This window comes from Triticum aestivum, chromosome 5B (assembly GCF_018294505.1).
Source record: "Triticum aestivum cultivar Chinese Spring chromosome 5B, IWGSC CS RefSeq v2.1, whole genome shotgun sequence".
Taxonomy (NCBI): domain Eukaryota; kingdom Viridiplantae; phylum Streptophyta; class Magnoliopsida; order Poales; family Poaceae; genus Triticum; species Triticum aestivum.
Genome location: NC_057807.1, coordinates 84,366,676 through 84,394,102, shown reverse-complemented (window position 1 = coordinate 84,394,102; position 27,427 = coordinate 84,366,676). Strand labels below are relative to the sequence as shown.

General features: G+C 48.3%; 47 non-coding genes across 47 annotated transcripts; all 47 read left to right on the top strand.

The window, feature by feature from the left end:
- The first annotated feature begins 323 nt into the window (after positions 1-323).
- LOC123118751 (5S ribosomal RNA) lies at positions 324-442 on the top strand. The gene has a single exon (XR_006458291.1). It is a non-coding gene; the product is annotated as a 5S ribosomal RNA (ribosomal RNA).
- A 366-nt stretch (positions 443-808) lies between these two features.
- Positions 809-927, top strand: LOC123118642 (5S ribosomal RNA). Its single transcript, XR_006458188.1, has one exon. It is a non-coding gene; the product is annotated as a 5S ribosomal RNA (ribosomal RNA).
- Positions 928-1,293: 366 nt separating this feature from the next.
- On the top strand, positions 1,294-1,412 carry LOC123118227 (5S ribosomal RNA). The gene has a single exon (XR_006457782.1). It is a non-coding gene; the product is annotated as a 5S ribosomal RNA (ribosomal RNA).
- A 366-nt stretch (positions 1,413-1,778) lies between these two features.
- LOC123118470 (5S ribosomal RNA) lies at positions 1,779-1,897 on the top strand. Its single transcript, XR_006458012.1, has one exon. It is a non-coding gene; the product is annotated as a 5S ribosomal RNA (ribosomal RNA).
- Positions 1,898-2,540: 643 nt separating this feature from the next.
- Positions 2,541-2,659, top strand: LOC123118485 (5S ribosomal RNA). The gene has a single exon (XR_006458028.1). It is a non-coding gene; the product is annotated as a 5S ribosomal RNA (ribosomal RNA).
- A 363-nt stretch (positions 2,660-3,022) lies between these two features.
- Positions 3,023-3,141, top strand: LOC123118144 (5S ribosomal RNA). Its single transcript, XR_006457748.1, has one exon. It is a non-coding gene; the product is annotated as a 5S ribosomal RNA (ribosomal RNA).
- A 367-nt stretch (positions 3,142-3,508) lies between these two features.
- Positions 3,509-3,627, top strand: LOC123118039 (5S ribosomal RNA). Its single transcript, XR_006457665.1, has one exon. It is a non-coding gene; the product is annotated as a 5S ribosomal RNA (ribosomal RNA).
- A 367-nt stretch (positions 3,628-3,994) lies between these two features.
- LOC123117961 (5S ribosomal RNA) lies at positions 3,995-4,113 on the top strand. The gene has a single exon (XR_006457589.1). It is a non-coding gene; the product is annotated as a 5S ribosomal RNA (ribosomal RNA).
- Positions 4,114-4,480: 367 nt separating this feature from the next.
- On the top strand, positions 4,481-4,599 carry LOC123118424 (5S ribosomal RNA). Its single transcript, XR_006457967.1, has one exon. It is a non-coding gene; the product is annotated as a 5S ribosomal RNA (ribosomal RNA).
- Positions 4,600-4,965: 366 nt separating this feature from the next.
- Positions 4,966-5,084, top strand: LOC123118479 (5S ribosomal RNA). The gene has a single exon (XR_006458021.1). It is a non-coding gene; the product is annotated as a 5S ribosomal RNA (ribosomal RNA).
- A 367-nt stretch (positions 5,085-5,451) lies between these two features.
- On the top strand, positions 5,452-5,570 carry LOC123118385 (5S ribosomal RNA). Its single transcript, XR_006457928.1, has one exon. It is a non-coding gene; the product is annotated as a 5S ribosomal RNA (ribosomal RNA).
- Positions 5,571-5,936: 366 nt separating this feature from the next.
- On the top strand, positions 5,937-6,055 carry LOC123118406 (5S ribosomal RNA). Its single transcript, XR_006457949.1, has one exon. It is a non-coding gene; the product is annotated as a 5S ribosomal RNA (ribosomal RNA).
- A 367-nt stretch (positions 6,056-6,422) lies between these two features.
- LOC123117935 (5S ribosomal RNA) lies at positions 6,423-6,541 on the top strand. The gene has a single exon (XR_006457566.1). It is a non-coding gene; the product is annotated as a 5S ribosomal RNA (ribosomal RNA).
- A 367-nt stretch (positions 6,542-6,908) lies between these two features.
- On the top strand, positions 6,909-7,027 carry LOC123118384 (5S ribosomal RNA). Its single transcript, XR_006457927.1, has one exon. It is a non-coding gene; the product is annotated as a 5S ribosomal RNA (ribosomal RNA).
- Positions 7,028-7,394: 367 nt separating this feature from the next.
- On the top strand, positions 7,395-7,513 carry LOC123118423 (5S ribosomal RNA). Its single transcript, XR_006457966.1, has one exon. It is a non-coding gene; the product is annotated as a 5S ribosomal RNA (ribosomal RNA).
- Positions 7,514-7,879: 366 nt separating this feature from the next.
- Positions 7,880-7,998, top strand: LOC123118383 (5S ribosomal RNA). Its single transcript, XR_006457926.1, has one exon. It is a non-coding gene; the product is annotated as a 5S ribosomal RNA (ribosomal RNA).
- A 367-nt stretch (positions 7,999-8,365) lies between these two features.
- Positions 8,366-8,484, top strand: LOC123118478 (5S ribosomal RNA). Its single transcript, XR_006458020.1, has one exon. It is a non-coding gene; the product is annotated as a 5S ribosomal RNA (ribosomal RNA).
- A 366-nt stretch (positions 8,485-8,850) lies between these two features.
- Positions 8,851-8,968, top strand: LOC123118767 (5S ribosomal RNA). Its single transcript, XR_006458304.1, has one exon. It is a non-coding gene; the product is annotated as a 5S ribosomal RNA (ribosomal RNA).
- Positions 8,969-9,335: 367 nt separating this feature from the next.
- LOC123118422 (5S ribosomal RNA) lies at positions 9,336-9,454 on the top strand. The gene has a single exon (XR_006457965.1). It is a non-coding gene; the product is annotated as a 5S ribosomal RNA (ribosomal RNA).
- A 366-nt stretch (positions 9,455-9,820) lies between these two features.
- Positions 9,821-9,939, top strand: LOC123118382 (5S ribosomal RNA). Its single transcript, XR_006457925.1, has one exon. It is a non-coding gene; the product is annotated as a 5S ribosomal RNA (ribosomal RNA).
- A 367-nt stretch (positions 9,940-10,306) lies between these two features.
- Positions 10,307-10,425, top strand: LOC123118477 (5S ribosomal RNA). Its single transcript, XR_006458019.1, has one exon. It is a non-coding gene; the product is annotated as a 5S ribosomal RNA (ribosomal RNA).
- Positions 10,426-10,791: 366 nt separating this feature from the next.
- Positions 10,792-10,909, top strand: LOC123118760 (5S ribosomal RNA). Its single transcript, XR_006458298.1, has one exon. It is a non-coding gene; the product is annotated as a 5S ribosomal RNA (ribosomal RNA).
- A 367-nt stretch (positions 10,910-11,276) lies between these two features.
- Positions 11,277-11,395, top strand: LOC123118586 (5S ribosomal RNA). The gene has a single exon (XR_006458134.1). It is a non-coding gene; the product is annotated as a 5S ribosomal RNA (ribosomal RNA).
- Positions 11,396-11,760: 365 nt separating this feature from the next.
- On the top strand, positions 11,761-11,879 carry LOC123118381 (5S ribosomal RNA). The gene has a single exon (XR_006457924.1). It is a non-coding gene; the product is annotated as a 5S ribosomal RNA (ribosomal RNA).
- Positions 11,880-12,246: 367 nt separating this feature from the next.
- LOC123118501 (5S ribosomal RNA) lies at positions 12,247-12,365 on the top strand. The gene has a single exon (XR_006458048.1). It is a non-coding gene; the product is annotated as a 5S ribosomal RNA (ribosomal RNA).
- Positions 12,366-12,731: 366 nt separating this feature from the next.
- LOC123118766 (5S ribosomal RNA) lies at positions 12,732-12,849 on the top strand. Its single transcript, XR_006458302.1, has one exon. It is a non-coding gene; the product is annotated as a 5S ribosomal RNA (ribosomal RNA).
- A 365-nt stretch (positions 12,850-13,214) lies between these two features.
- LOC123118380 (5S ribosomal RNA) lies at positions 13,215-13,333 on the top strand. Its single transcript, XR_006457923.1, has one exon. It is a non-coding gene; the product is annotated as a 5S ribosomal RNA (ribosomal RNA).
- Positions 13,334-13,700: 367 nt separating this feature from the next.
- Positions 13,701-13,819, top strand: LOC123118500 (5S ribosomal RNA). The gene has a single exon (XR_006458046.1). It is a non-coding gene; the product is annotated as a 5S ribosomal RNA (ribosomal RNA).
- Positions 13,820-14,185: 366 nt separating this feature from the next.
- On the top strand, positions 14,186-14,303 carry LOC123118765 (5S ribosomal RNA). Its single transcript, XR_006458301.1, has one exon. It is a non-coding gene; the product is annotated as a 5S ribosomal RNA (ribosomal RNA).
- A 365-nt stretch (positions 14,304-14,668) lies between these two features.
- LOC123118379 (5S ribosomal RNA) lies at positions 14,669-14,787 on the top strand. The gene has a single exon (XR_006457922.1). It is a non-coding gene; the product is annotated as a 5S ribosomal RNA (ribosomal RNA).
- A 367-nt stretch (positions 14,788-15,154) lies between these two features.
- Positions 15,155-15,273, top strand: LOC123118491 (5S ribosomal RNA). Its single transcript, XR_006458036.1, has one exon. It is a non-coding gene; the product is annotated as a 5S ribosomal RNA (ribosomal RNA).
- Positions 15,274-15,639: 366 nt separating this feature from the next.
- Positions 15,640-15,759, top strand: LOC123118622 (5S ribosomal RNA). The gene has a single exon (XR_006458170.1). It is a non-coding gene; the product is annotated as a 5S ribosomal RNA (ribosomal RNA).
- Positions 15,760-16,126: 367 nt separating this feature from the next.
- LOC123118400 (5S ribosomal RNA) lies at positions 16,127-16,245 on the top strand. Its single transcript, XR_006457943.1, has one exon. It is a non-coding gene; the product is annotated as a 5S ribosomal RNA (ribosomal RNA).
- A 367-nt stretch (positions 16,246-16,612) lies between these two features.
- On the top strand, positions 16,613-16,731 carry LOC123118399 (5S ribosomal RNA). The gene has a single exon (XR_006457942.1). It is a non-coding gene; the product is annotated as a 5S ribosomal RNA (ribosomal RNA).
- A 367-nt stretch (positions 16,732-17,098) lies between these two features.
- On the top strand, positions 17,099-17,217 carry LOC123118755 (5S ribosomal RNA). Its single transcript, XR_006458294.1, has one exon. It is a non-coding gene; the product is annotated as a 5S ribosomal RNA (ribosomal RNA).
- A 365-nt stretch (positions 17,218-17,582) lies between these two features.
- LOC123118499 (5S ribosomal RNA) lies at positions 17,583-17,701 on the top strand. The gene has a single exon (XR_006458045.1). It is a non-coding gene; the product is annotated as a 5S ribosomal RNA (ribosomal RNA).
- A 366-nt stretch (positions 17,702-18,067) lies between these two features.
- Positions 18,068-18,186, top strand: LOC123118418 (5S ribosomal RNA). Its single transcript, XR_006457960.1, has one exon. It is a non-coding gene; the product is annotated as a 5S ribosomal RNA (ribosomal RNA).
- A 367-nt stretch (positions 18,187-18,553) lies between these two features.
- On the top strand, positions 18,554-18,672 carry LOC123118727 (5S ribosomal RNA). Its single transcript, XR_006458271.1, has one exon. It is a non-coding gene; the product is annotated as a 5S ribosomal RNA (ribosomal RNA).
- Positions 18,673-19,039: 367 nt separating this feature from the next.
- LOC123118692 (5S ribosomal RNA) lies at positions 19,040-19,158 on the top strand. Its single transcript, XR_006458237.1, has one exon. It is a non-coding gene; the product is annotated as a 5S ribosomal RNA (ribosomal RNA).
- Positions 19,159-19,524: 366 nt separating this feature from the next.
- LOC123118523 (5S ribosomal RNA) lies at positions 19,525-19,643 on the top strand. Its single transcript, XR_006458072.1, has one exon. It is a non-coding gene; the product is annotated as a 5S ribosomal RNA (ribosomal RNA).
- A 367-nt stretch (positions 19,644-20,010) lies between these two features.
- Positions 20,011-20,129, top strand: LOC123118649 (5S ribosomal RNA). Its single transcript, XR_006458195.1, has one exon. It is a non-coding gene; the product is annotated as a 5S ribosomal RNA (ribosomal RNA).
- A 367-nt stretch (positions 20,130-20,496) lies between these two features.
- On the top strand, positions 20,497-20,615 carry LOC123118570 (5S ribosomal RNA). The gene has a single exon (XR_006458120.1). It is a non-coding gene; the product is annotated as a 5S ribosomal RNA (ribosomal RNA).
- Positions 20,616-25,087: 4,472 nt separating this feature from the next.
- LOC123118617 (5S ribosomal RNA) lies at positions 25,088-25,206 on the top strand. The gene has a single exon (XR_006458165.1). It is a non-coding gene; the product is annotated as a 5S ribosomal RNA (ribosomal RNA).
- A 368-nt stretch (positions 25,207-25,574) lies between these two features.
- On the top strand, positions 25,575-25,693 carry LOC123118565 (5S ribosomal RNA). Its single transcript, XR_006458114.1, has one exon. It is a non-coding gene; the product is annotated as a 5S ribosomal RNA (ribosomal RNA).
- Positions 25,694-26,060: 367 nt separating this feature from the next.
- Positions 26,061-26,179, top strand: LOC123118647 (5S ribosomal RNA). The gene has a single exon (XR_006458193.1). It is a non-coding gene; the product is annotated as a 5S ribosomal RNA (ribosomal RNA).
- Positions 26,180-26,546: 367 nt separating this feature from the next.
- LOC123118695 (5S ribosomal RNA) lies at positions 26,547-26,665 on the top strand. The gene has a single exon (XR_006458240.1). It is a non-coding gene; the product is annotated as a 5S ribosomal RNA (ribosomal RNA).
- A 366-nt stretch (positions 26,666-27,031) lies between these two features.
- LOC123118401 (5S ribosomal RNA) lies at positions 27,032-27,150 on the top strand. The gene has a single exon (XR_006457944.1). It is a non-coding gene; the product is annotated as a 5S ribosomal RNA (ribosomal RNA).
- The last annotated feature ends 277 nt before the right edge of the window (positions 27,151-27,427 follow it).

Here is a 27,427-nt window from a genome sequence, read left to right as displayed (position 1 = left end):
GGACCTGGGAGTGGCAAGCCGTTATATTATTTTTGACGTTTGCGATATGTTTAAGCTCGATGCTCATTGCTCGCGCGTCTTGGGGCGGCTTTGTGGCGCGAAGAGCGCGTTCTGAAAGAGGTGGAAAAAACTCGTGTTGCTGCGGTATGGAGGGAGGGGTGGAAACCGTGGAAAATTCGTCTCCGTGATTGAGCGGGAGAGTAAGTAGTATAGGACATTATCCATTGTTAGGGAACGGTTGTAATGGTAGTGAGAATGTAGAATCGTCTTTGGAGCGGAACTGGGAGTGGCAAGCATAAGGGACGAAGATGGGGAAACATGTCGGATGCGATCATACCAGCAGTATAGCACCAGATCCCATAAGAACTCCGAAGTTAAGCGTGCTTGGGCGAGAGTAGTACTAGGATGGGTGACCTCCTGGAATGTCCTCGTGTTGCATTCCCTTTTTAATTATTTTTTGCGCCTTGTGACAAACATATCGCACGTGCGCGATATATATTAATCCCGTTATATTATTTTTGACGCTTGCGATATGTTTAAGCTTGATGCTCATTGCTCGCGCGTCTTGGGGCGGCTTTGTGGTGCGAAGAGCGCGTTCGAAAGGGGTGGAAAAAACTCGTGCTGCTGCGGTATGGACGGAGGGGTGGAAGCCGTGGAAAACTCGTCTCCGTGATTGAGCGGGAGAGTAAGTAGTATAGGACATTATCCATTGTTAGGGAACGGTTGTAATGGTAGTGAGAATGTAGAATCGTATTTGGAGCGTACCTGGGAGTGGCAAGCATAAGGGACGAAGACGGGGAAACATGTCGGATGTGATCATACCAGCACTAAAGCACCGGATCCCATCAGAACTACGAAGTTAAGCGTGCTAGGGCAAGAGTAGTATTAGGATGGGTGACCTCCTGGGAAGTCCTTGTGTTGCATTCCCTTTATAATTATTTTTTGCGCCTTGTGCAAACATATCGCACGTGCGCGATATATATTAATCCCGTTCTATTATTTTTGACGTTTGCGATATGTTTAAGCTCGATGCTCATTGCTCGCGCGTCTTGGGGCGGCTTTGTGGCGCGAAGAGCGCGTTCTGAAAGAGATGGAAAAAATCCGTGCTGCTGCGGTATGGAGGGAGGGGTGAAAACCGTGGAAAACTCGTCTCCGTGATTGAGCGGGAGAGTAAGTAGTATAGGACATTATCCATTGTTAGGGAACGGTTTTAATGGTAGTGAGAATGTAGAATCGTCTTTGGAGCAGACCTGGGAGTGGCAAGCATAAGGGACGAAGACGGGGAAACATGTCTGATGCGATCATACCAGCACTAAAGCACCGGATCCCATCAGAACTCCGAAGTTAAGCGTGCTTGGGCGAGAGTAGTACTAGGATGGGTGACCTCCTGGGAAGTCCTCGTGTTGCATTCCCTTTTTAATTATTTTTTGCGCCTTGTGACAAACATATCGCACGTGCGCGATATATATTAATCCCGTTATATTATTTTTGACGTTTGCGATATGTTTAAGCTCGATGCTCATTGCTCGCGCGTCTTGGGGCGGCTTTGTGGCGCGAAGAGCGCGTTCGAAAGGGGTGGAAAAAACTCGTGCTGCTGTGGTATGGAGGGAGGGGTGGAAACTGTGGAAAACTCGTCTCCGTGATTGAGCGGGAGAGTAAGTAGCATAGCCCATTATCCATTGTTAGGGAACGGTTGTAATGGTAGTGAGAATGTAGAATCGTCTTTGGAGCGGACCTGGGAGTGGCAAGCATAAGGGACGAAGACGGGGAAACATGTCGGATGCGATCATACCAGCACTGAAGCACCGGATCCCATCAGAACTCTGAAGTTAAGCGTGCTTGGGCAAGAGTAGTACTAGGATGGGTGACCTCCTGGGAAGTCCTCGTGTTGCATTCCCTTTTTAATTATTTTTTGCGCCTTGTGACAAACATATCGCACGTGCGCGATATATATTAATCCCGTTATATTATTTTTGAAGTTTGCGATATGTTTAAGCTCGATGCTCATTGCTCGCGCGTCTTGGGGCGGCTTTGTGGCGCGAAGAGCGCGTTTTGAAAGGGGTGGAAAAAACTCGTGTTGCTGCGGTATGGAGGGAGGGGTGGAAACCGTGCAAAACTCGTCTCCGTGATTGAGCGGGAGAGTAAGTAGTATAGGACATTATCCATTGTTAGGGAACGGTTGTAATGGTAGTGAGAATGTAGAATCGCCTTTGGTGCGGACCTGGGAGTGGCAAGCCGTTATATTATTTTTGACGTTTGCGATATGTTTAAGCTCGATGCTCATTGCTCGCGCGTCTTGGGGCGGCTTTGTGGCGCGAAGAGCGCGTTCTTAAAGGGGTGGAAGAAACTCGTGTTGTTGCGGTATGGAGGGATGGGTGGAAACTGTGGAAAATTCGTCTCCGTGATTGAGAAGGAGAGTAAGTAGTATAGGACATTATCCATTGTTAGGGAACGGTTGTAATGGTAGTGAGAATGTAGAATCGTCTTTGGAGTGGACCTGGGAGTGGCAAGCATAAGGGACGAAGACGGGGAAACATGTCGGATGCGATCATACCAGCACTAAAGCACCGGATCCCATCAGAACTCCGAAGTTAAGCGTGCTTGGGCGAGAGTAGTACTAGGATGGGTTCCCTCCTGGGAAGTCCTTGTGTTGCATTCCCTTTTTAATTATTTTTTGCGCCTTGTGACAAACATATCGCACGTGCGCGATATATATTAATCCCGTTATATTATTTTTGACGTTTGCGATATGTTTAAGCTCGATGCTCATTGCTCGCGCGTCTTGGGGCGGCTTTGTGGTGCGAAGAGCACGTTCTGAAAGGGAAAAAACTCGTGCTGCTGCGGTATGGAGGGCGGGGTGGAAACCGTGGAAAACTCGTCTCCGTGATTGAGCGGGAGAGTAAGTAGTATAGGACATTATCCATTGTTAGGGAACGGTTGTAATGGTAGTGAGAATGTAGAATCGTCTTTGGAGCGGACCTGGGAGTGGCAAGCATAAGGCACGAAGACGGGGAAACATGTCGGATGCGATCATACCAGCACTAAAGCACCGGATCCCATCAGAACTCCGAAGTAAAGCGTGCTTGGGCGAGAGTAGTACTAGGATGGGTGACCTCCTGGGAAGTCCTCGTGTTGCATTCCCTTTTTAATTATTTTTTGCGCCTTGTGACAAACATATCGCACGTGCGCGACATATATTAATCCTGTTATATTATTTTTGACGTTTGCGATATGTTTAAGCTCGATGCTCATTGCTCGCGCGTCTTGGGGCGGCTTTGTGGTGCGAAGAGCACATTCAGAAAGGGATGGAAAAAACTCGTGCTGCTGCGATATGGAGGGAGGGGTGGAAACCGTGGAAAACTCGTCTCCGTGATTGAGCGGGAGAGTAAGTAGTATAGGACATTATCCATTGTTAGGGAACGGTTGTAATGGTAGTGAGAATGTAGAATCGTCTTTGGAGCGGACCTGGGAGTCGCAAGCATAAGGGACGAAGACGGGGAAACATGTTGGATGCGATCATACCAGCACTAAAGCACCGGATCCCATCAGAACTCCGAAGTTAAGCGTGCTTGGGCGAGAGTAGTACTAGGATGGGTGACCTCCTGGGAAGTCCTCGTGTTGCATTCCCTTTTTAATTATTTTTTGCGCCTTGTGACAAACATATCGCACGTGCGCGATATATATTAATCCCGTTATATTATTTTTGACGTTTGCGATATGTTTAAGCTCGATGCTCATTGCTCGCGCGTCTTGGGGCGGCTTTGTGGCGCGAAGAGCGCGTTCTGAAAGGGGTGGAAAAAACTCGTGTTGCCGCGGTATGGAGGGAGGGGTGGAAACCGTGGAAAACTCGTCTCCGTGATTGAGCGGGAGAGTAAGTAGTATAGGACATTATCCATTGTTAGGGAACGGTTGTAATGGTAGTGAGAATGTAGAATCGTCTTTGGAGCGGACCTGGGAGTCGCAAGCATAAGGGACGAAGACGGGGAAACATGTTGGATGCGATCATACCAGCACTAAAGCACCGGATCCCATCAGAACTCCGTAGTTAAGCGTGCTTGGGCGAGAGTAGTACTAGGATGGGTGACCTCCTGGGAAGTCCTCGTGTTGCATTCCCTTTTTAATTATTTTTTGCGCCTTGTGACAAACATATCGCACGTGCGCGATATATATTAATGCCGTTATATTATTTTTGACGTTTGCGATATGTTTAAGCTCGATGCTCATTGCTCGCGCGTCTTGGGGCGGCTTTGTGGCGCGAAGAGCGCGTTCTGAAAGGGGTGGAAAAAACTCGTGTTGCTGCGGTATGGAGGGAGGGGTGGAAACCGTGGAAAACTCGTCTCCGTGATTGAGCGGGAGAGTAAGTAGTATAGGACATTATCCATTGTTAGGGAACGGTTTTAATGGTAGTGAGAATGTAGAATCGTCTTTGGAGCGGGCCTGGGAGTGGCAAGCATAAGGGACGAAGACGGGGAAACATGTCGGATGCGATCATACCAGCACTAAAGCACCGGATCCCATCAGAACTCCGAAGTTAAGCGTGCTTGGGCGAGAGTAGTACTAGGATGGGTTCCCTCCTGGGAAGTCCTCGTGTTGCATTCCCTTTTTAATTATTTTTTGCGCCCTGTGACAAACATATCGCATGTGCACGATATATATTAATCCCGTTATATTATTTTTGACGTTTGTGATATGTTTAAGCTCGATGCTCATTGCTCGCGCGTCTTGGGGCGGCTTTGTGGTGCGAAGAGCACGTTCTGAAAGGGATGGAAAAAACTCGTGCTGCTGCGGTATGGAGGGAGGGGTGGAAACCGTGGAAAACTCGTCTCCGTGATTGAGCGGGAGAGTAAGTAGTATAGGACATTATCCATTGTTAGGGAACGGTTGTAATGGTAGTGAGAATGTAGAATCGTCTTGGAGCGGACCTGGGAGTGGCAAACATAAGGGACGAAGACGGGGAAACATGTTGGATGCGATCATACCAGCACTAAAGCACCGGATCCCATCAGAACTCTGAAGTTAAGCATGCTTGGGCGAGAGTAGTACTAGGATGGGTGACCTCCTGGGAAGTCCTCGTGTTGCATTCCCTTTTTAATTATTTTTTGCGCCTTGTGACAAACATATCGCACGTGCGCGATATATATTAATCCCGTTATATTATTTTGGACGTTTGTGATATGTTTAAGCTCAATGCTCATTGCTCGCGCGTCTTGGGGCGGCTTTGTGGCGCGAAGAGCACGTTCTGAAAGGGATGGAAAAAACTCGTGCTGCTGCGGTATGGAGGGAGGGGTGCAAACCGTGGAAAACTCGTCTCCGTGATTGAGCGGGAGAGTAAGTAGTATAAGACATTATCCATTGTTAGGGAACGGTTGTAATGGTAGTGAGAATGTAGAATCGTCTTTGGAGCGGACCTGGGAGTCGCAAGCATAAGGGACGAAGACGGGGAAACATGTTGGATGCGATCATACCAGCACTAAAGCACCGGATCCCATCAGAACTCCGAAGTTAAGCATGCTTGGGCGAGAGTAGTACTAGGATGGGTGACCTCCTGGGAAGTCCTCGTGTTGCATTCCTTTTTCATTATTTTTCGCGCCTTGTGACAAACATATCGCACGTGCGCAATATATATTAATCCCGTTATATTATTTTTGACGTTTGCGATATATTTAAGCTCGATGCTCATTTCTCGCGCGTCTTGTGGCGGCTTTGTGGTGCCAAGAGCACGTTCTGCAAGGGATGGAAAAATCTCGTGCTGCTGCGGTATGGAGGGAGGGGTGGAAACCGTGGAAAACTCGTCTCCGTGATTGAGCGGGAGAGTAAGTAGTATAGGACATTATCCATTGTTAGGGAACGGTTGTAATGGTAGTGAGAATGTAGAATCGTCTTTGGAGCGGACCTGGGAGTGGCAAGCATAAGGCACGGAGACGGGGAAACATGTCGGATGCGATCATACCAGCACTAAAGCACCGGATCCCATCAGAACTCCGAAGTAAAGCGTGCTTGGGCGAGAGCAGTACTAGGATGGGTGACCTCCTGGGAAGTCCTCGTGTTGCATTCCCTTTTTAATTATTTTTTGCGCCTAGTGACAAACATATCGCACGTGCGCGACATATATTAATCCTGTTATATTATTTTTGACGTTTGCGATATGTTTAAGCTCGATGCTCATTGCTCGCGCGTCTTGGGGCGGCTTTGTGGTGCGAAGAGCACATTCAGAAAGGGATGGAAAAAACTCGTGCTGCTGCGATATGGAGGGAGGGGTGGAAACCGTGGAAAACTCGTCTCCATGATTGAGCGGGAGAGTAAGTAGTATAGGACATTATCCATTGTTAGGGAACGGTTGCAATGGTAGTGAGAATGTAGAATCGTCTTTGGAGCGGACCTGGGAGTCGCAAGCATAAGGGACGAAGACGGGGAAACATGTTGGATGCGATCATACCAGCACTAAAGCACCGGATCCCATCAGAACTCCGAAGTTAAGCGTGCTTGGGCGAGAGTAGTACTAGGATGGGTGACCTCCTGGGAAGTCCTCGTGTTGCATTCCCTTTTTAATTATTTTTTGCGCCTTGTGACAAACATATCGCACGTGCGCGATATATATTAATCCCGTTATATTATTTTTGACGTTTGCGATATGTTTAAGCTCAATGCTCATTGCTCGCGCGTCTTGGGGCGGCTTTGTGGCGCGAAGAGCGCGTTCTGAAAGGGGTGGAAAAAACTCGTGTTGCTGCGGTATGGAGGGAGGGGTGGAAACCGTGGAAAACTCGTCTCCGTGATTGAGCGGGAGAGTAAGTAGTATATGACATTATCCATTGTTAGGGAACGGTTGTAATGGTAGTGAGAATGTAGAATCGTCTTTGGAGCGGACCTGGGAGTCGCAAGCATAAGGGACGAAGACGGGGAAACATGTTGGATGCGATCATACCAGCACTAAAGCACCGGATCCCATCAGAACTCCGAAGTTAAGCATGCTTGGGCGAGAGTAGTACTAGGATGGGTGACCTCCTGGGAAGTCCTCGTGTTGCATTCCCTTTTTAATTATTTTTTGCGCCTTGTGACAAACATATCGCACGTGCGCGATATATATTAATCCCGTTATATTATTTTTGACGTTTGCGATATGTTTAAGCTCGATGCTCATTGCTCGCGCGTCTTGGGGCGGCTTTGTGGCGCGAAGAGCGCGTTCTGAAAGGGGTGGAAAAAACTCGTGTTGCTGCGGTATGGAGGGAGGGGTGGAAACCGTGGAAAACTCGTCTCCGTGATTGAGCGGGAGAGTAAGTAGTATAGGACATTATCCATTGTTAGGGAACGGTTTTAATGGTAGTGAGAATGTAGAATCGTCTTTGGAGCGGACCTGGGAGTGGCAAGCATAAGGGACGAAGACGGGGAAACATGTCGGATGCGATCATACCAGCACTAAAGCACCGGATCCCATCAGAACTCCGAAGTTAAGCGTGCTTGGGCGAGAGTAGTACTAGGATGGGTTCCCTCCTGGGAAGTCCTCGTGTTGCATTCCCTTTTTAATTATTTTTTGCGCCCTGTGACAAACATATCGCATGTGCACGATATATATTAATCCCGTTATATTATTTTTGATGTTTGTGATATGTTTAAGCTCGATGCTCATTGCTCGCGCGTCTTGGGGCGGCTTTGTGGTGCGAAGAGCACGTTCTGAAAGGGATGGAAAAAACTCGTGCTGCTGCGGTATGGAGGGAGGGGTGGAAACCGTGGAAAACTCGTCTCCGTGATTGAGCGGGAGAGTAAGTATTATAGGACATTATCCATTGTTAGGGAACGGTTGTAATGGTAGTGAGAATGTAGAATCGTCTTGGAGCGGACCTGGGAGTGGCAAACATAAGGGACGAAGACGGGGAAACATGTTGGATGCGATCATACCAGCACTAAAGCACCGGATCCCATCAGAACTCCGAAGTTAAGCATGCTTGGGCGAGAGTAGTACTAGGATGGGTGACCTCCTGGGAAGTCCTCGTGTTGCATTCCTTTTTTAATTATTTTTTGCGCCTTGTGACAAACATATAGCACGTGCGCGATATATATTAATCCCGTTATATTATTTTGGACGTTTGCGATATGTTTAAGCTCGATGCTCATTGCTCGCGCGTCTTGGGGCGGCTTTGTGGCGCGAAGAGCACGTTCTGAAAGGGATGGAAAAAACTCGTGCTGCTGCGGTATGGAGGGAGGGGTGCAAACCGTGGAAAACTCGTCTCCGTGATTGAGCGGGAGAGTAAGTAGTATAGGACATTATCCATTGTTAGGGAACGGTTGTAATGATAGTGAGAATGTAGAATCGTCTTTGGAGCGGACCTGGGAGTCGCAAGCATAAGGGACGAAGACGGGGAAACATGTTGGATGCGATCATACCAGCACTAAAGCACCGGATCCCATCAGAACTCTGAAGTTAAGCATGCTTGGGCGAGAGTAGTACTAGGATGGGTGACCTCCTGGGAAGTCCTCGTGTTGCATTCCTTTTTCATTATTTTTTGCGCCTTGTGACAAACATATCGCACGTGCGCAATATATATTAATCCTGTTATATTATTTTTGACGTTTGCGATATGTTTAAGCTCGATGCTCATTGCTCGCGCGTCTTGGGGCAGCTTTGTGGTGCCAAGAGCACGTTCTGCAAGGGATGGAAAAATCTCGTGCTGCTGCGGTATGGAGGGAGGGGTGGAAACCGTGGAAAACTCGTCTCCGTGATTGAGCGGGAGAGTAAGTAGTATAGGACATTATCCATTGTTAGGGAACGGTTGTAATGCTAGTGAGAATGTAGAATCGTCTTTGGAGCGGACCTGGGAGTGGCAAGCATAAGGCACGAAGACGGGGAAACATGTCGGATGCGATCATACCAGCAGTAAAGCACCGGATCCCATCAGACTCCGAAGTTAAGCGTGCTTGGGCGAGAGTAGTACTAGGATGGGTTCCGTCCTGGGAAGTCCTCGTGTTGCATTCCCTTTTTAATTATTTTTTGCGCCTTGTGACAAACATATCGCACGTGCGCGATATATATTAATCCCATTATATTATTTTTGACGTTTGCGATATGTTTAAGCTCGATGCTCATTGCTCGCGCGTCTTGCGGCGGCTTTGTGGCGCGAAGAGCGCGTTCTGAAAGGGGTGGAAAAAACTCGTGTTGCTGCGGTATGGAGGGAGGGGTGGAAACCGTGGAAAACTCGTCTCCGTGATTGAGCGGGAGAGTAAGTAGTATAGGACATTATCCATTGTTAGGGAACGGTTTTAATGGTAGTGAGAATGTAGAATCGTCTTTGGAGCGGACCTGGGAGTGGCAAGCATAAGGGACGAAGACGGGGAAACATGTCGGATGCGATCATACCAGCACTAAAGCACCGGATCCCATCAGAACTCCGAAGTTAAGCGTGCTTGGGCGAGAGTAGTACTAGGATGGGTTCCCTCCTGGGAAGTCCTCGTGTTGCATTCCCTTTTTAATTATTTTTTGCGCCCTGTGACAAACATATCGCATGTGCACGATATATATTAATCCCGTTATATTATTTTTGACGTTTGTGATATGTTTAAGCTCGATGCTCATTGCTCGCGCGTCTTGGGGCGGCTTTGTGGTGCGAAGAGCACGTTCTGAAAGGGATGGAAAAAACTCGTGCTGCTGCGGTATGGAGGGAGGGGTGGAAACCGTGGAAAACTCGTCTCCGTGATTGAGCGGGAGAGTAAGTATTATAGGACATTATCCATTGTTAGGGAACGGTTGTAATGGTAGTGAGAATGTAGAATCGTCTTGGAGCGGACCTGGGAGTGGCAAACATAAGGGACGAAGACGGGGAAACATGTTGGATGCGATCATACCAGCACTAAAGCACCGGATCCCATCAGAACTCCGAAGTTAAGCATGCTTGGGCGAGAGTAGTACTAGGATGGGTGACCTCCTGGGAAGTCCTCGTGTTGCATTCCTTTTTTAATTATTTTTTGCGCCTTGTGACAAACATATCGCACGTGCGCGATATATATTAATCCCGTTATATTATTTTGGACGTTTGCGATATGTTTAAGCTCGATGCTCATTGCTCGCGCGTCTTGGGGCGGCTTTGTGGCGCGAAGAGCACGTTCTGAAAGGGATGGAAAAAACTCGTGCTGCTGCGGTATGGAGGGAGGGGTGCAAACCGTGGAAAACTCGTCTCCGTGATTGAGCGGGAGAGTAAGTAGTATAGGACATTATCCATTGTTAGGGAACGGTTGTAATGATAGTGAGAATGTAGAATCGTCTTTGGAGCGGACCTGGGAGTCGCAAGCATAAGGGACGAAGACGGGGAAACATGTTGGATGCGATCATACCAGCACTAAAGCACCGGATCCCATCAGAACTCTGAAGTTAAGCATGCTTGGGCGAGAGTAGTACTAGGATGGGTGACCTCCTGGGAAGTCCTCGTGTTGCATTCCTTTTTCATTATTTTTTGCGCCTTGTGACAAACATATCGCACGTGCGCAATATATATTAATCCTGTTATATTATTTTTGACGTTTGCGATATGTTTAAGCTCGATGCTCATTGCTCGCGCGTCTTGGGGCGGCTTTGTGGTGCCAAGAGCACGTTCTGCAAGGGATGGAAAAATCTCGTGCTGCTGCGGTATGGAGGGAGGGGTGGAAACCGTGGAAAACTCGTCTCCGTGATTGAGCGGGAGAGTAAGTAGTATAGGACATTATCCATTGTTAGGGAACGGTTGTAATGCTAGTGAGAATGTAGAATCGTCTTTGGAGCGGACCTGGGAGTGGCAAGCATAAGGCACGAAGACGGGGAAACATGTCGGATGCGATCATACCAGCAGTAAAGCACCGGATCCCATCAGACTCCGAAGTTAAGCTTGCTTGGGCGAGAGTAGTACTAGGATGGGTTCCGTCCTGGGAAGTCCTCGTGTTGCATTCCCTTTTTAATTATTTTTTGCGCCTTGTGACAAACATATCGCACGTGCGCGATATATATTAATCCCATTATATTATTTTTGACGTTTGCGATATGTTTAAGCTCGATGCTCATTGCTCGCGCGTCTTGCGGCGGCTTTGTGGCGCGAAGAGCGCGTTCTGAAAGGGGTGGAAAAAACTCGTGTTGCTGCGGTATGGAGGGAGGGGTGGAAACCGTGGAAAACTCGTCTCCGTGATTGAGCGGGAGAGTAAGTAGTATAGGACATTATCCATTGTTAGGGAACGGTTTTAATGGTAGTGAGAATGTAGAATCGTCTTTGGAGCGGACCTGGGAGTGGCAAGCATAAGGGACGAAGACGGGGAAACATGTCGGATGCGATCATACCAGCACTAAAGCACCGGATCCCATCAAAACTCCGAAGTTAAGCGTGCTTGGGCGAGAGTAGTACTAGGATGGGTTCCCTCCTGGGAAGTCCTCGTGTTGCATTCCCTTTTTAATTATTTTTTGCGCCCTGTGACAAACATATCGCATGTGCGCGATATATATTAATCCCGTTATATTATTTTTGACGTTTGTGATATGTTTAAGCTCGATGCTCATTGCTCGCGCGTCTTGGGGCGGCTTTGTGGTGCGAAGAGCACGTCTGAAAGGGATGGAAAAAACTCGTGCTGCTGCGGTATGGAGGGAGGGGTGGAAACCGTGGAAAACTCGTCTCCGTGATTGAGCGGGAGAGTAAGTAGTATAGGACATTATCCATTGTTAGGGAACGGTTGTAATGGTAGTGAGAATGTAGAATCGTCTTGGAGCGGACCTGGGAGTGGCAAACATAAGGGACGAAGACGGGGAAACATGTTGGATGCGATCATACCAGCACTAAAGCACCGGATCCCATCAGAACTCCGAAGTTAAGCATGCTTGGGCGAGAGTAGTACTAGGATGGGTGACCTCCTGGGAAGTCCTCGTGTTGCATTCCCTTTTTAATTATTTTTTGTGCCTTGTGACAAACATATCGCACGTGCGCGATATATATTAATCCCGTTATATTATTTTGGACGTTTGCGATATGTTTAAGCTCGATGCTCATTGCTCGCGCGTCTTGGGGCGGCTTTGTGGCGCGAAGAGCACGTTCTGAAAGGGATGGAAAAAACTCGTGCTGCTGCGGTATGGAGGGAGGGGTGCAAACCATGGAAAACTCGTCTCCGTGATTGAGCGGGAGAGTAAGTAGTATAGGACATTATCCATTGTTAGGGAACGGTTGTAATGGTAGTGAGAATGTAGAATCGTCTTTGGAGCGGACCTGGGAGTCGCAAGCATAAGGGACGAAGACGGGGAAACATGTTGGATGCGATCATACCAGCACTAAAGCACCGGATCCCACCAGAACTCCGAAGTTAAGCATGCTTGGGCGAGAGTAGTACTAGGATGGGTGACCTCCTGGGAAGTCCTCGTGTTGCATTCCTTTTTCATTATTTTTTGCGCCTTGTGACAAACATATCGCACGTGCGCAATATATATTAATCCCGTTATATTATTTTTGACGTTTGCGATATGTTTAAGCTCGATGCTCATTGCTCGCGCGTCTTGGGGCGGCTTTGTGGTGCGAAGAGCACGTTCTGCAAGGGATGGAAAAATCTCGTGCTGCTGCAGTATGGAGGGAGGGGTGGAAACCGTGGAAAACTCGTCTCCGTGATTGAGCGGGAGAGTAAGTAGTATAGGACATTATCCATTGTTAGGGAATGGTTGTAATGGTAGTGAGAATGTAGAATCGTCTTTGGAGCGGACCTGGGAGTGGCAAACATAAGGCACGAAGACGGGGAAACATGTCGGATGCGATCATACCAGCAGTAAAGCACCGGATCCCATCAGACTCCGAAGTTAAGCGTGCTTGGGCGAGAGTAGTACTAGGATGGGTTCCGTCCTGGGAAGTCCTCGTGTTGCATTCCCTTTTTAATTATTTTTTGCGCCCTGTGACAAACATATCGCATGTGCGCGATATATATTAATCTCGTTATATTATTTTTGACGTTTGTGATATGTTTAAGCTCGATGCTCATTTCTCGCGCGTCTTGGGCGGCTTTGTGGTGCGAAGAGCATGTTCTGAAAGGGATGGAAAAAACTCGTGCTGCTGCGGTATGGAGGGAGGGGTGGAAACCGTGGAAAACTCGTCTCCGTGATTGAGCGGGAGAGTAAGTAGTATAGGACATTATCCATTGTTAGGGAACAGTTTTAATGGTAGTAAGAATGTAGAATCATCTTGGAGCGGACCTGGGAGTGGCAAACATAAGGGACGAAGACGGGGAAACATGTTGGATGCGATCATACCAGCACTAAAGCACCGGATCCCATCAGAACTCCGAAGTTAAGCATGCTTGGGCGAGAGTAGTACTAGGATGGGTGACCTCCTGGGAAGTCCTCGTGTTGCATTCCCTTTTTAATTATTTTTTGTGCCTTGTGACAAACATATCGCACGTGCGCGATATATATTAATCCCGTTATATTATTTTGGACGTTTGCGATATGTTTAAGCTCGATGCTCATTGCTCGCGCGTCTTGGGGCGGCTTTGTGGCGCGAAGAGCACGTTCTGAAAGGGATGGAAAAAACTCGTGCTGCTGCGGTATGGAGGGAGGGGTGCAAACCATGGAAAACTCGTCTCCGTGATTGAGCGGGAGAGTAAGTAGTATAGGACATTATCCATTGTTAGGGAACGGTTGTAATGGTAGTGAGAATGTAGAATCGTCTTTGGAGCGGACCTGGGAGTCGCAAGCATAAGGGACGAAGACGGGGAAACATGTTGGATGCGATCATACCAGCACTAAAGCACCGGATCCCACCAGAACTCCGAAGTTAAGCATGCTTGGGCGAGAGTAGTACTAGGATGGGTGACCTCCTGGGAAGTCCTCGTGTTGCATTCCTTTTTCATTATTTTTTGCGCCTTGTGACAAACATATCGCACGTGCGCAATATATATTAATCCCGTTATATTATTTTTGACGTTTGCGATATGTTTAAGCTCGATGCTCATTGCTCGCGCGTCTTGGGGCGGCTTTGTGGTGCGAAGAGCACGTTCTGCAAGGGATGGAAAAATCTCGTGCTGCTGCAGTATGGAGGGAGGGGTGGAAACCGTGGAAAACTCGTCTCCGTGATTGAGCGGGAGAGTAAGTAGTATAGGACATTATCCATTGTTAGGGAATGGTTGTAATGGTAGTGAGAATGTAGAATCGTCTTTGGAGCGGACCTGGGAGTGGCAAACATAAGGCACGAAGACGGGGAAACATGTCGGATGCGATCATACCAGCAGTAAAGCACCGGATCCCATCAGACTCCGAAGTTAAGCGTGCTTGGGCGAGAGTAGTACTAGGATGGGTTCCGTCCTGGGAAGTCCTCGTGTTGCATTCCCTTTTTAATTATTTTTTGCGCCCTGTGACAAACATATCGCATGTGCGCGATATATATTAATCTCGTTATATTATTTTTGACGTTTGTGATATGTTTAAGCTCGATGCTCATTTCTCGCGCGTCTTGGGCGGCTTTGTGGTGCGAAGAGCACGTTCTGAAAGGGATGGAAAAAACTCGTGCTGCTGCGGTATGGAGGGAGGGGTGGAAACCGTGGAAAACTCGTCTCCGTGATTGAGCGGGAGAGTAAGTAGTATAGGACATTATCCATTGTTAGGGAACAGTTTTAATGGTAGTAAGAATGTAGAATCATCTTGGAGCGGACCTGGGAGTGGCAAACATAAGGGACGAAGACGGGGAAACATGTTGGATGCGATCATACCAGCACTAAAGCACCGGATCCCATCAGAACTCCGAAGTTAAGCATGCTTGGGCGAGAGTAGTACTAGGATGGGTGACCTCCTGGGAAGTCCTCGTGTTGCATTCCCTTTTTAATTATTTTTTGCGCCTTGTGACAAACATATCGCACGTGCGCGATATATATTAATCCCGTTATATCATTTTGGACGTTTGCGATATGTTTAAGCTCGATGCTCATTGCTCCCGCGTCTTGGGGCGGCTTTGTGGCGCGAAGAGCACGTTCTGAAAGGGATGGAAAAAACTCGTGTTGCTGCGGTATGGTGGGAGGGGTGGTAACCGTGGAAAACTCGTCTCCGTGATTGAGCGGGAGAGTAAGTAGTATAGGACATTATCCATTGTTAGGGAACGGTTGTAATGGTAGTGAGAATGTAGAATCGTCTTTGGAGCGTACCTGGGAGTCGCAAGCATAAGGGACGAAGACGGGGAAACATGTTGGATGCGATCATACCAGCACTAAAGCACCGGATCCCATCAGAACTCCGAAGTTAAGCATGCTTGGGTGAGAGTAGTACTAGGATGGGTGACCTCCTGGGAAGTCCTCGTGTTGCATTCCTTTTTCATTATTTTTTGCGCCTTGTGACAAACATATCGCACGTGCGCGATATATATTAATCCCGTTATATTATTTTTGACGTTTGCGATATGTTTAAGCTCGATGCTCATTGCTCGCGCGTCTTGGGGCGGCTTTGTGGTGCGAAGAGCACGTTCTGAAAGGGATGGAAAAAACTCGTGCTGCTGCGGTATGGAGGGAGGGGTGGAAACCGTGGAAAACTCGTCTCCGTGATTGAGCGGGAGAGTAAGTAGTATAGGACATTATCCATTGTTAGGGAACGGTTGTAATGGTAGTGAGAATATAGAATCGTCTTTGGAGCGGACCTGGGAGTCGCAAGCATAAGGGACGAAGACGGGGAAACATGTTGGATGCGATCATACCAGCACTAAAGCACCGGATCCCATCAGAACTCCGAAGTTAAAGCGTGCTTGGGCGAGAGTAGTACTAGGATGGGTTCCCTCCTGGGAAGTCCTCGTGTTGCATTCCCTTTTTAATTATTTTTTGCGCCTTGTGACAAACATATCGCACGTGCGCGATATATATTAATCCCGTTATATTATTTTTGACGTTTGCGATATGTTTAAGCTCGATGCTCATTGCTCGCGCGTCTTGGGGCCGCTTTGTGGCGCGAAGAGCACGTTCTGAAAGGGATGGAAAAAACTCGTGCTGCTGCGGTATGGAGGGAGGGGTGGAAACCGTGGAAAACTCGTCTCCGTGATTGAGCGGGAGAGTAAGTAGTATAGGACATTATCCATTGTTAGGGAACGGTTGTAATGGTAGTGAGAATGTAGAATCGTCTTAGGAGCGGACCTGGGAGTGGCAAGCATAAGGCACGAAGACGGGGAAACATGTCGGATGCGATCATACCAGCACTAAAGCACCGGATCCCATCAGAACTCCGAAGTAAAGCGTGCTTGGGCGAGAGTAGTACTAGGTTGGGTGACCTCCTGGGAAGTCCTCGTGTTGCATTCCCTTTTTAATTATTTTTTGCGCCTTGTGACAAACATATCGCACGTGCGCGATATATATTAATACCGTTATATTATTTTTGACGTTTGCGATATGTTTAAGCTCGATGCTCATTGCTCGCGCGTCTTGGGGCGGCTTTGTGGGGCGAAGAGCACGTTCTGAAAGGGATGGAAAAAACTCGTGCTGCTGCGGTATGGAGGGAGGGGTGGAAACCGTGGAAAACTCGTCTCCGTGATTGAGCGGGAGAGTAAGTAGTATAGGACATTATCCATTGTTAGGGAACGGTTGTAATGGTAGTGAGAATGTAGAATCGTCTTTGGAGCGGACCTGGGAGTCGCAAGCATAAGGGACGAAGACGGGGAAACATGTTGGATGCGATCATACCAGCACTAAAGCACCGGATCCCATCAGAACTCCGAAGTAAAGCGTGCTTGGGCGAGAGTAGTACTAGGTTGGGTGACCTCCTGGGAAGTCCTCGTGTTGCATTCCCTTTTTAATTATTTTTTGCGCCTTGTGACAAACATATCGCACGTGCGCGATATATATTAATACCGTTATATTATTTTTAACGTTTGCGATATGTTTAAGCTCGATGCTCATTGCTCGCGCGTCTTGGGGCGGCTTTGTGGTGCGAAGAGCACGTTCTGAAAGGGATGGAAAAAACTCGTGCTGCTGCGGTATGGAGGGAGGGGTGGAAACCGTGGAAAACTCGTCTCCGTGATTGAGCGGGAGAGTAAGTAGTATAGGACATTATCCATTGTTAGGGAACGGTTGTAATGGTAGTGAGAATGTAGAATCGTCTTTGGAGCGGACCTGGGAGTGGCAAGCATAAGGCACGAAGACGGGGAAACATGTCGGATGCGATCATACCAGCAGTAAAGCACCGGATCCCATCAGAACTCCGAAGTTAAGCGTGCTTGCGCGAGACTAGTACTAGGATGGGTTCCCTCCTGGGAAGTCCTCGTGTTGCATTACCTTTTTAATTATTTTTTGCGCCTTGTGACAAACATATCGCACGTGCGCGATATATATTAATCCCGTTATATTATTTTTGACGTTTGTGATATGTTTAAGCTCGATGCTCATTGCTCGCGCGTCTTGGGCGGCTTTGTGGCGCGAAGAGCACGTTCTGAAAGGGATGGAAAAAACTCGTGCTGCTGCAGTATGGAGGGAGGGGTGGAAACCGTGGAAAACTCGTCTCCGTGATTGAGCGGGAGAGTAAGTAGTATAGGACATTATCCATTGTTAGGGAACGGTTGTAATGGTAGTGAGAATGTAGAATCGTCTTGGAGCGGACCTGGGAGTGGCAAACATAAGGGACGAAGACAGGGAAACATGTTGGTTGCGATCATACCAGCACTAAAGCACCGGATCCCATTAGAACTCCGAAGTTAAGCATGCTTGGGCGAGAGTAGTACTAGGATGGGTGACCTCCTGGGAAGTCCTCGTGTTGCATTCCCTTTTTAATTATTTTTTGCGCCTTGTGACAAACATATCGCACGTGCGCGATATATATTAATCCCGTTATATTATTTTTGACGTTTGCGATATGTTTAAGCTCGATGCTCATTGCTCGCGCGTCTTGGGGCGGCTTTGTCGCGCGAAGAGCACGTTCTGAAAGGGATGGAAAAAACTCGTGCTGCTGCGGTATGGAGGGAGGGGTGCAAACCGTGGAAAACTCGTCTCCCTGATTGAGCGGGAGAGTAAGTAGTATAGGACATTATCCATTGTTAGGGAACGGTTGTAATGGTAGTGAGAATGTAGAATCGTCTTGGAGCGGACCTGGGAGTGGCAAACATAAGGGACGAAGACAGGGAAACATGTTGGATGCGATCATACCAGCACTAAAGCACCGGATCCCATTAGAACTCCGAAGTTAAGCATGCTTGGGCGAGAGTAGTACTAGGATGGGTGACCTCCTGGGAAGTCCTCGTGTTGCATTCCCTTTTTAATTATTTTTTGCGCCTTGTGACAAACATATCGCACGTGCGCGATATATATTAATCCCGTTATATTATTTTTGACGTTTGCGATATGTTTAAGCTCGATGCTCATTGCTCGCGCGTCTTGGGGCGGCTTTGTGGCGCGAAGAGCACGTTCTGAAAGGGATGGAAAAAACTCGTGCTGCTGCGGTATGGAGGGAGGGGTGCAAACCGTGGAAAACTCGTCTCCGTGATTGAGCGGGAGAGTAAGTAGTATAGGACATTATCCATTGTTAGGGAACGGTTGTAATGGTAGTGAGAATGTAGAATCGTCTTTGGAGCGGACCTGGGAGTGGCAAGCATAAGGGAAGAAGATGGGGAAACATGTCAGATGCGATCATACCAACACTAAAGCACCGGATCCCATCAGAACTCCGAAATTTAGCGTGCTTGGGCGAGAGTAGTACTAAGATGGGTGACCTCCTGGGAAGTCCTCGTGTTGCATTCCCTTTTTAATTATTTTTTGCGCCTTGTGACAAACATATCGCACGTGCGCGATATATATTAATCCCGTTATATTATTTTTGACGTTTGCGATATGTTTAAGCTCGATGCTCATTGCTCGCGCTTCTTGGGGCTGCTTTGTGGCGCGAAGAGCGTGTTCTGAAAAGGGTGGAAAAAACTCGTGCTGCTGCGGTATGGAGGGAGGGGTGGAAACCGTGGAAAACTCGTCTCCATGATTGAGCGGGAGAGTAAGTAGTATAGGACATTATCCATTGTTAGGGAACGGTTGTAATGGTAGTGAGAATGTAGAATCGTCTTTGGAGCGGACCTGGGAGTGGCAAGCATAAGGGACGAAGACGGGGAAACATGTCGGATGCGATCATACCAGCACTAAAGCACCGGATCCCATCAGAACTCCGAAGTTAAGCGTGCTTGCGCGAGAGTAGTACTAGGATGGGTTCCCTCCTGGGAAGTCCTCGTGTTGCATTACCTTTTTAATTATTTTTTGCGCCTTGTGACAAACATATCGCACGTGCGCGATATATATTAATCCCGTTATATTATTTTTGACGTTTGTGATATGTTTAAGCTCGATGCTCATTGCTCGCGTGTCTTGGGCGGCTTTGTGGCGCGAAGAGCACGTTCTGAAAGGGATGGAAAAAAACTCGTGCTGCTGCGGTATGGAGGGAGGGGTGGAAACCGTGGAAAACTCGTCTCCGTGATTGAGCGGGAGAGTAAGTAGTATAGGACATTATCCATTGTTAGGGAACGGTTGTAATGGTAGTGAGAATGTAGAATCGTCTTGGAGCGGACCTGGGAGTGGCAAACATAAGGGACGAAGACAGGGAAACATGTTGGATGCGATCATACCAGCACTAAAGCACCGGATCCCATTAGAACTCCGAAGTTAAGCATGCTTGGGCGAGAGTAGTACTAGGATGGGTGACCTCCTCGGAAGTCCTCGTGTTGCATTCCCTTTTTAATTATTTTTTGCACCTTGTGACAAACATATCGCACGTGCGCGATATATATTAATCCCGTTATATTATTTTTGACGTTTGCGATATGTTTAAGCTCGATGCTCATTGCTCGCGCGTCTTGGGGCGGCTTTGTGGCGCGAAGAGCACGTTCTGAAAGGGATGGAAAAAACTCGTGCTGCTGCGGTATGGAGGGAGGGGTGCAAACCGTGGAAAACTCATCTCCGTGATTGAGCGGGAGAGTAAGTAGTATAGGACATTATCCATTGTTAGGGAACGGTTGTAATGGTAGTGAGAATGTAGAATCGTCTTTGGAGCGGACCTGGGAGTGGCAAGCATAAGGGAAGAAGACGGGGAAACATGTCGGATGCGATCATACCAACACTAAAGCACCGGATCCCATCAGAACTCTGAAGTTTAGCGTGCTTGGGCGAGAGTAGTACTAGGATGGGTGACCTCCTGGGAAGTCCTCGTGTTGCATTCCCTTTTTAATTATTTTTTGCGCCTTGTGACAAACATATCGCACGTGCGCGATATATATTAATCCCGTTATATTATTTTTGACGTTTGCGATATGTTTAAGCTCGATGCTCATTGCTCGCGCTTCTTGGGGCTGCTTTGTGGCGCGAAGAGCGCGTTCTGAAAGGGGTGGAAAAAACTCGTGCTGCTGCGGTATGGAGGGAGGGGTGGAAACCGTGGAAAACTCGTCTCCGTGATTGAGCGGGAGAGTAAGTAGTATAGGACATTATCCATTGTTAGGGAACAGTTGTAATGGTAGTGAGAATGTAGAATCGTCTTTGGAGCGGACCTGGGAGTGGCAAGCATAAGGGACGAAGACGGGGAAACATCTTGGATGCGATCAGCCCAGCACTAAAGCACCGGATCCCATCAGAACTCCGAAGTTAAGCGTGCTTGGGCGAGAGTAGTACTAGGATGGGTGACCTCCTCGGAAGTCCTCGTGTTGCATTCCCTTTTTAATTATTTTTTGCGCCTTGTGACAAACATATCGCACGTGCGCGATATATATTAATCCCGTTATATTATTTTTGACGTTTGCGATATGTTTAAGCTCGATGCTCATTGCTCGCGCGTCTTACGACGGCTTTGTGGTGCGAAGAGCACGTTCTGAAAGGGATGGAACAAACTCGTGCTGCTGCGGTATGGAGGGAGGGGTGGAAACCGTGGAAAACTCGTCTCCGTGATTGAGCGGGAGAGTAAGTAGTATAGGACATTATCCATTGTTAGGGAACGGTTTGTCAGGACCCCAACTCAATGCCACATCGATCTAGCATGTAACACCTCATATCACTTTGCGGCCTCACGCACGGTATTCCCACGGGTGTCGCCTTACCTTTGCCCGGGACCGTTTGCGTCTTTTGGCACATGTATATAATAGTGTCGCTAGCATCCATATGATAAGGAGCTCGGGCTGACATGGCTAATCGTAAACCCAAAGTGGCACAAACTTACAGGGACAGGCATCCATGACCCAACATCGAACGTGTCGGTCATCAGCGAGTGAATCCAGGCTGTAGCACTGGGCTAGCAGGACTCCGGTGAACCGGGCTGTAGCGGGCTAACAGGACTCCGGTATTCATCGCGTGACATTTCCCCGAAGGGACAGACACATGAACGAAGAAGGACACACGCCGGCCAGCCTAAGTGTTCCGGAGCAGTAGCAAGCTACCATGGCTCGGTGGAAGCACTAGGAGACATTTCCCGGTAAGAGAGGCTACTAAAGATAAACAACTAGATAGCCAGATCCCACACATACCAAGCATTTCAATATCATACACACAATATGCTCGATATGTGCAAATACAACATGGTATCACAACATGACTCTACGACTCAAGTAATTTATTCATTAGGCTCCGAGGAGTGAGATATTACAAACATGGGTCTCATGACCCAACACTCAGAGCATACAAATCAAAGCACAAGCGGAATCTATCATGTCTGAGTACAGACATCTATAAATGAAAAAGGCTGAGAAGCCTGACTATCTATCAGATCCTGCCGAGGGCACAAGATCGTAGCTGAGGTAACAAGCTAAACGTCGAAGTCCATGTGGAACTACTAGCGAGACCGGAGTCTCTCTGCAAAAACATAAAATAGGCCAACGTGAGTACAAATGTACCCAGCAAGACTTACATCAGAGCTAACTACATATGCATCATTATCAACAAAGGGGATGGTGGAGTTTAACTGCAGCAAGCCAGCTTTGACTCAGTGGCTAACCTAAACTATGATTGCAAGTAACTCTTCAGGTGGCGCACACGAGTCCACATATTCACCATATCAATACACCACTATGGATCCGCTCCCGTCTCCCTACGAGAACGCCATCCATAGCACTCACGCTTATCTTGCGTATTTTAGAGTATCCACTTTCACTTGTCTATGAACTGATATAAGCAACCCATAAGTCCTTTACCGCGGACACGGCTATTCGAATAGATAATGTTAACCCTGCAGGGGTGTACTTCTTCACACACGCTCTCACCACTTACCGTCGTTTACACGACATGTACTCGACAACCTTCAAGCGGAAGCCCAACGTGGGTGTCGGCCACGGCCTGCCTAAACACTCGAGTCTCTAGTCCAGGTTTATCGCCTATTCGGGTTCCATCCATGAGGAGATCTGGCCGGAGTTTCGCTCACAGCCCCAAACGATGTGAACAGGGTTCCCGAGACACCAAACGGGTGCCCGGTAGACCGTGCCACGTGCCTACCGCATCACAGCCCACCCCTATGGTCAGCGCTGCACACGGCCTCCAGCATACTACAAACACCAGAAACTACTTGCAACTCCTGGACAGAGGACAAGGGTGATTAAGAAGCCGAGAGGGTCCATTGGTTTCGGGCCCAATGCGTGGTAGTAGCTGAATCATGGATCACAAACATAGAACTCAGTTCCTGAGGACGGCTGCAATGAGGCAACCCACCATGTACTCCTACACGGCCTCTCACCGCTACCTTTACCAAATCGTGTTCACACACTTAGCTCACACACTGTAGGACATGTTCACACACCTCTGATTCATCCCGGATGAATCAGACCTGACTCAACTCTAAGCAGTAGCAGGCATGACAAACAAACATGAATGAGTAGGCACAACAGGGCTCAAACAACTCCTACTCATACTAGTGGGTTTCATCTATTTACTGTGGAATGACAGGTCATGCAAAGGATAAATGGGTTCAACTACCGCATCATGTAACAGTTGAATCGGTGTTGTCCTAATGCAGTAAAAGAGAGCAGGAGCGAGAGAGTGGGATTTTATCGGAATGAACAAGGGGGTTTTGCTTGCCTGGCACTTCTGAAGATAACATTGAGTCTTCATCAGTGTCAACGATCACAACGTCGGAACATCGTCTATCGGGAGGGAACAGATACCGGCAACAAAGAAGAAATACAATCAATGCAATGCACAATATGATGCATGCTCATGACATGGCAATATGAATGTGTTTTGAGCTAATGCAACTAGTAACAGATTAAATGAAGTTGGTTTGAATACAAGATTCAAATTCAAACTCCATATGTGATTATTCAAATGCCATTTAATTGATTTGTGCTAAACAGCAGCTATAAGTTTTTCTAACATGCATGAAAATGGTACAGATGGATTCCTTGAATTTTTCTGATAATTTTTCATATATAATTTGTTTAATTTGGAGTTACGGTTGAATTTCTATGAATTTTAGAAGTTTATACAATTTTCTGGAATTTCCTGAATATATAAATCCAGAAATGAATTATGGCGTCAGCACCACGTCATGGTGACGTCAGCAGGGTCAACTGGGCGCCCCAGGTCAAACCTGACGTGTGGGGGCCACACGTCAGTGACACAGGACCTAATCCCGGTCAAACCCAGCGCTGACTGGGGTTTGACCAGGGGTGGGGCCCACAGTCAGTGGCCTAGGGGGTTGGTTAGTGCGTCATTAGTGGCTAATGACAGCGCCACGTCACTGGCCACTGGAGTTCGGCCGGCGGTGACCCGAAACGCGGCGGATATTCGCCGGGACTGCGCTACAGACGGCGGCTGGGCAAGAGAAGGGCATAGGGAGGAGGCCCTCACTCGCGCGCATCTAGTGGTGGTGGAGGCCGGGTCTATCGTGGCCGGAGCCAACGACGGCGAGCTCCAAGACGGCGGCCAGAGTTCGGCCATGTGCGGGTTGGGGCTGCGGCGCGCTAGGGGAGGAGCTGATGGTCCAGATGGCATCCGCGGGCCACCAGAAGCACGCTGGTGCCACGGGTTCGAGCAGAGGGGCTCAGGTCAGGAGAGCTACGTGGCCATGGAGGACGGCGGTGCTCGGGAATGTGGGCGGGGGTGCTACGGCACGAGAACAAGCAAAACGAAGGAGGGGAAATAGAGTGGAGCTCACGTGGATCCCGTAGAGGTGGACACCGAGCTCGGGGAAGGCCGAACGGCGACGAATTTGACGACGGCGATCCTCGGCGGCTGGAGATGGGGAAGACGGCGTGGGCGGCGATGCAGTGCGTCCGGCGGGGCATGGGTTGGTGGAGAGGAAGAGGGGGTCGAGGCGGAGCCTCTGGGCGCAACGACGAGGCGAGGCAGTGGCTGTGGCCACGGCGACGCTCGTCGGCGGCGGTGGCTCCGTTCGGGTAAGAGGGAGAGAGAGCAGAGGAGAGGATGGGGACGAGAGAGTGAGCGGCGGGTTCCAGGAGGGGTGCGTGGCGTCGCTAGAGGACTCGGGGAGGAGAAGGAGGTGGCCAGGGGAAGCAGGAGGTGGCCGAGGCCTCTCTGGCGCGCGCCACGCCTCGGGCCTTCTGGCGAGGAGGAAGACGACAGGGGGAGTGGAGATGGGCTGGGCCGTGCTGCTGGGCCAGGTGGGCTACCAGGTGAGCGCCAGGTAAGATCTTCTGCTCTCTCTCTCTTATTTCTATTTAATTCTGTTTTCTATTTTCTGTAGTTTGTTTTGATTTGATTTAAAATATCAAATCATTTTATAAAATCCTGGAAACAATTATGGGTGCTTTCTGAATTATTTCAGTGACCCTTAACAATTTCCAACATTTATTTGAACATTTAAATTATTTATAGTATTTAAATGCCCAAGGTCAAATACAATAGGATTTAATTCAAAAATCCAGAATGGCCTAGAAATATGTGCATCATTGATGGCAGGGGTTTTCACCTTTAACAAAAATAATGAACTTTTCTAAAGGGCATTCTGGGTTTATTGAAAATATTTTTATTTCGATCCTAATTGCATTTTCTTTAGTGCTAGGGTTTGTCATCCCCATTTCAAGTTTCATGAATTTTAAACATGATGCATGAATGCCTTAATGCAACTAATGACAAACAAATTCTAGGGCTGTGACACGGTTGTAATGGTAGTGAGAATGTAGAATCGTCTTTGGAGCGGACCTGGGAGTCGCAAGCATAAGGGACGAAGACGGGGAAACATGTTGGATGCGATCATACCAGCACTAAAGCACCGGATCGCATCAGAACTCCGAAGTTAAGCGTGCTTGGGCGAGAGTAGTACTAGGATGGGTTCCCTCCTAGGAAGTCCTCGTATTGCATTCCCTTTTTAATTATTTTTTGCGCCTTGTGACAAACATATCACACGTGCGCGATATATATTAATCCCGTTATATTATTTTTGACGTTTGCGATATGTTTAAGCTCGATGCTCATTGCTCGCGCGTCTTGGGGCGGCTTTGTGGCGCGAAGAGCACGTTCTGAAAGGGATGGAAAAAAACTCGTGCTGCTGCGGTATGGAGGGAGGGGTGGAAACCGTGGAAAACTCGTCTCCGTGATTGAGCGGGAGAGTAAGTAGTATAGGACATTATCCATTGTTAGGGAACGGTTGTAATGGTAGTGAGAATGTAGAATCGTCTTTGGAGCGGACCTGGGAGTGGCAAGCATAAGGCACGAAGATGGGGAAACATGTCGGATGCGATCATACCAGCACTAAAGCACCGGATCCCATCAGAACTCCGAAGTAAAGCGTGCTTGGGCGAGAGTAGAACTAGGATGGGTGACCTCCTGGGAAGTCCTCGTGTTGCATTCCCTTTTTAATTATTTTTTGCGCCTTGTGACAAACATATCGCACGTGCGCGATATATATTGATACCGTTATATTATTTTTGACGTTTGCGATATGTTTAAGCTCGATGCTCATTGCTCGCGCGTCTTGGGGCGGCTTTGTGGTGCGAAGAGCACGTTCTGAAAGGGATGGAAAAAACTCGTGCTGCTGCGGTATGGAGGGAGGGGTGGAAACCGTGGAAAACTCGTCTCCGTGATTGAGCGAGAGAGTAAGTAGTATAGGACATTATCCATTGTTAGGGAACGGTTGTAATGGTTGTGAGAATGTAGAATCGTCTTTGGAGCGGACCTGGGAGTCGCAAGCATAAGGGACGAAGACGGGGAAACATGTTGGATGCGATCATACCAGCACTAAAGCACCGGATCCCATCAAAACTGCGAAGTTAAGCGTGCTTGGGCGAGAGTAGTACTAGGATGGGTGACCTCCTGGGAAGTCCTCGTGTTGCATTCCCTTTTTAATTATTTTTTGCGCCTTGTGACAAACATATCGCACGTGCACGATATATATTAATCCCGTTATATTATTTTTGACGTTTGCGATATGTTTAAGCTCGATGCTCATTGCTCGCGCGTCTTGGGGCGGCTTTGTGGCACGAAGAGCGCGTTCTGAAAGGGGTGGAAAAAACTCGTGTTGCTGCGGTATGGTGGGAGGGGTGGTAACCGTGGAAAACTCGTCTCCGTGATTGAGCGGGAGAGTAAGTAGTATAGGACATTATCCATTGTTAGGGAACGGTTGTAATGGTAGTGAGAATGTAGAATCGTCTTTGGAGCGGACCTGGGAGTGGCAAGCATAAGGGGGGAAGACGGGGAAACATGTCGGATGCGATCATACCAGCACTAAAGCACCGGATCCCATCAGCACTCCGAAGTTAAGCGTGCTTGCGCGAGAGTAGTACTAGGATGGGTTCCCTCCTGGGAAGTCCTCGTGTTGCATTCCCTTTTTAATTATTTTTTGCGCCTTGTGACAAACATATCACACGTGCGCGATATATATTAATCCCGTTATATTATTTTTGACGTTTGTGATATGTTTAAGCTCGATGCTCATTGCTCGCGCGTCTTGGGGCGGCTTTGTGGCGCGAAGAGCACGTTCTGAAAGGGATGGAAAAAACTCGTGTTGCTGCGGTATGGAGGGAGGGGTGGAAACCGTGGAAAACTCGTCTCCGTGATTGAGCGGGAGAGTAAGTAGTATAGGACATTATCCATTGTTAGGGAACGGTTGTAATGGTAGTGAGAATGTAGAATCGTCTTGGAGCGGACCTGGGAGTGGCAAGCATAAGGGACGAAGACGGGGAAACATGTTGGATGCGATCATACCAGCACTAAAGCACCGGATCCCATTAGAACTCCGAAGTTAAGCGTGCTTGGGCGAGAGTAGTACTAGGATGGGTGACCTCCTCGGAAGTCCTCGTGTTGCATTCCCTTTTTAATTATTTTTTACGCCTTGTGACAAACATATCGCACGTGCGCGATATATATTAATCCCGTTATATTATTTTTGACGTTTGCGATATGTTTAAGCTCGATGCTCATTGCTCGCGCGTCTTGGGCGGCTTTGTGGCGCGAAGAGCGCGTTCTGAAAGGGGTGAAAAAAACTCGTGCTGCTGCGGTATCGAGGAAGGGGTGCAAACCGTGGAAAACTCGTCTCCGTGATTGAGCGGGAGAGTAAGTAGTATAGGACATTATCCATTGTTAGGGA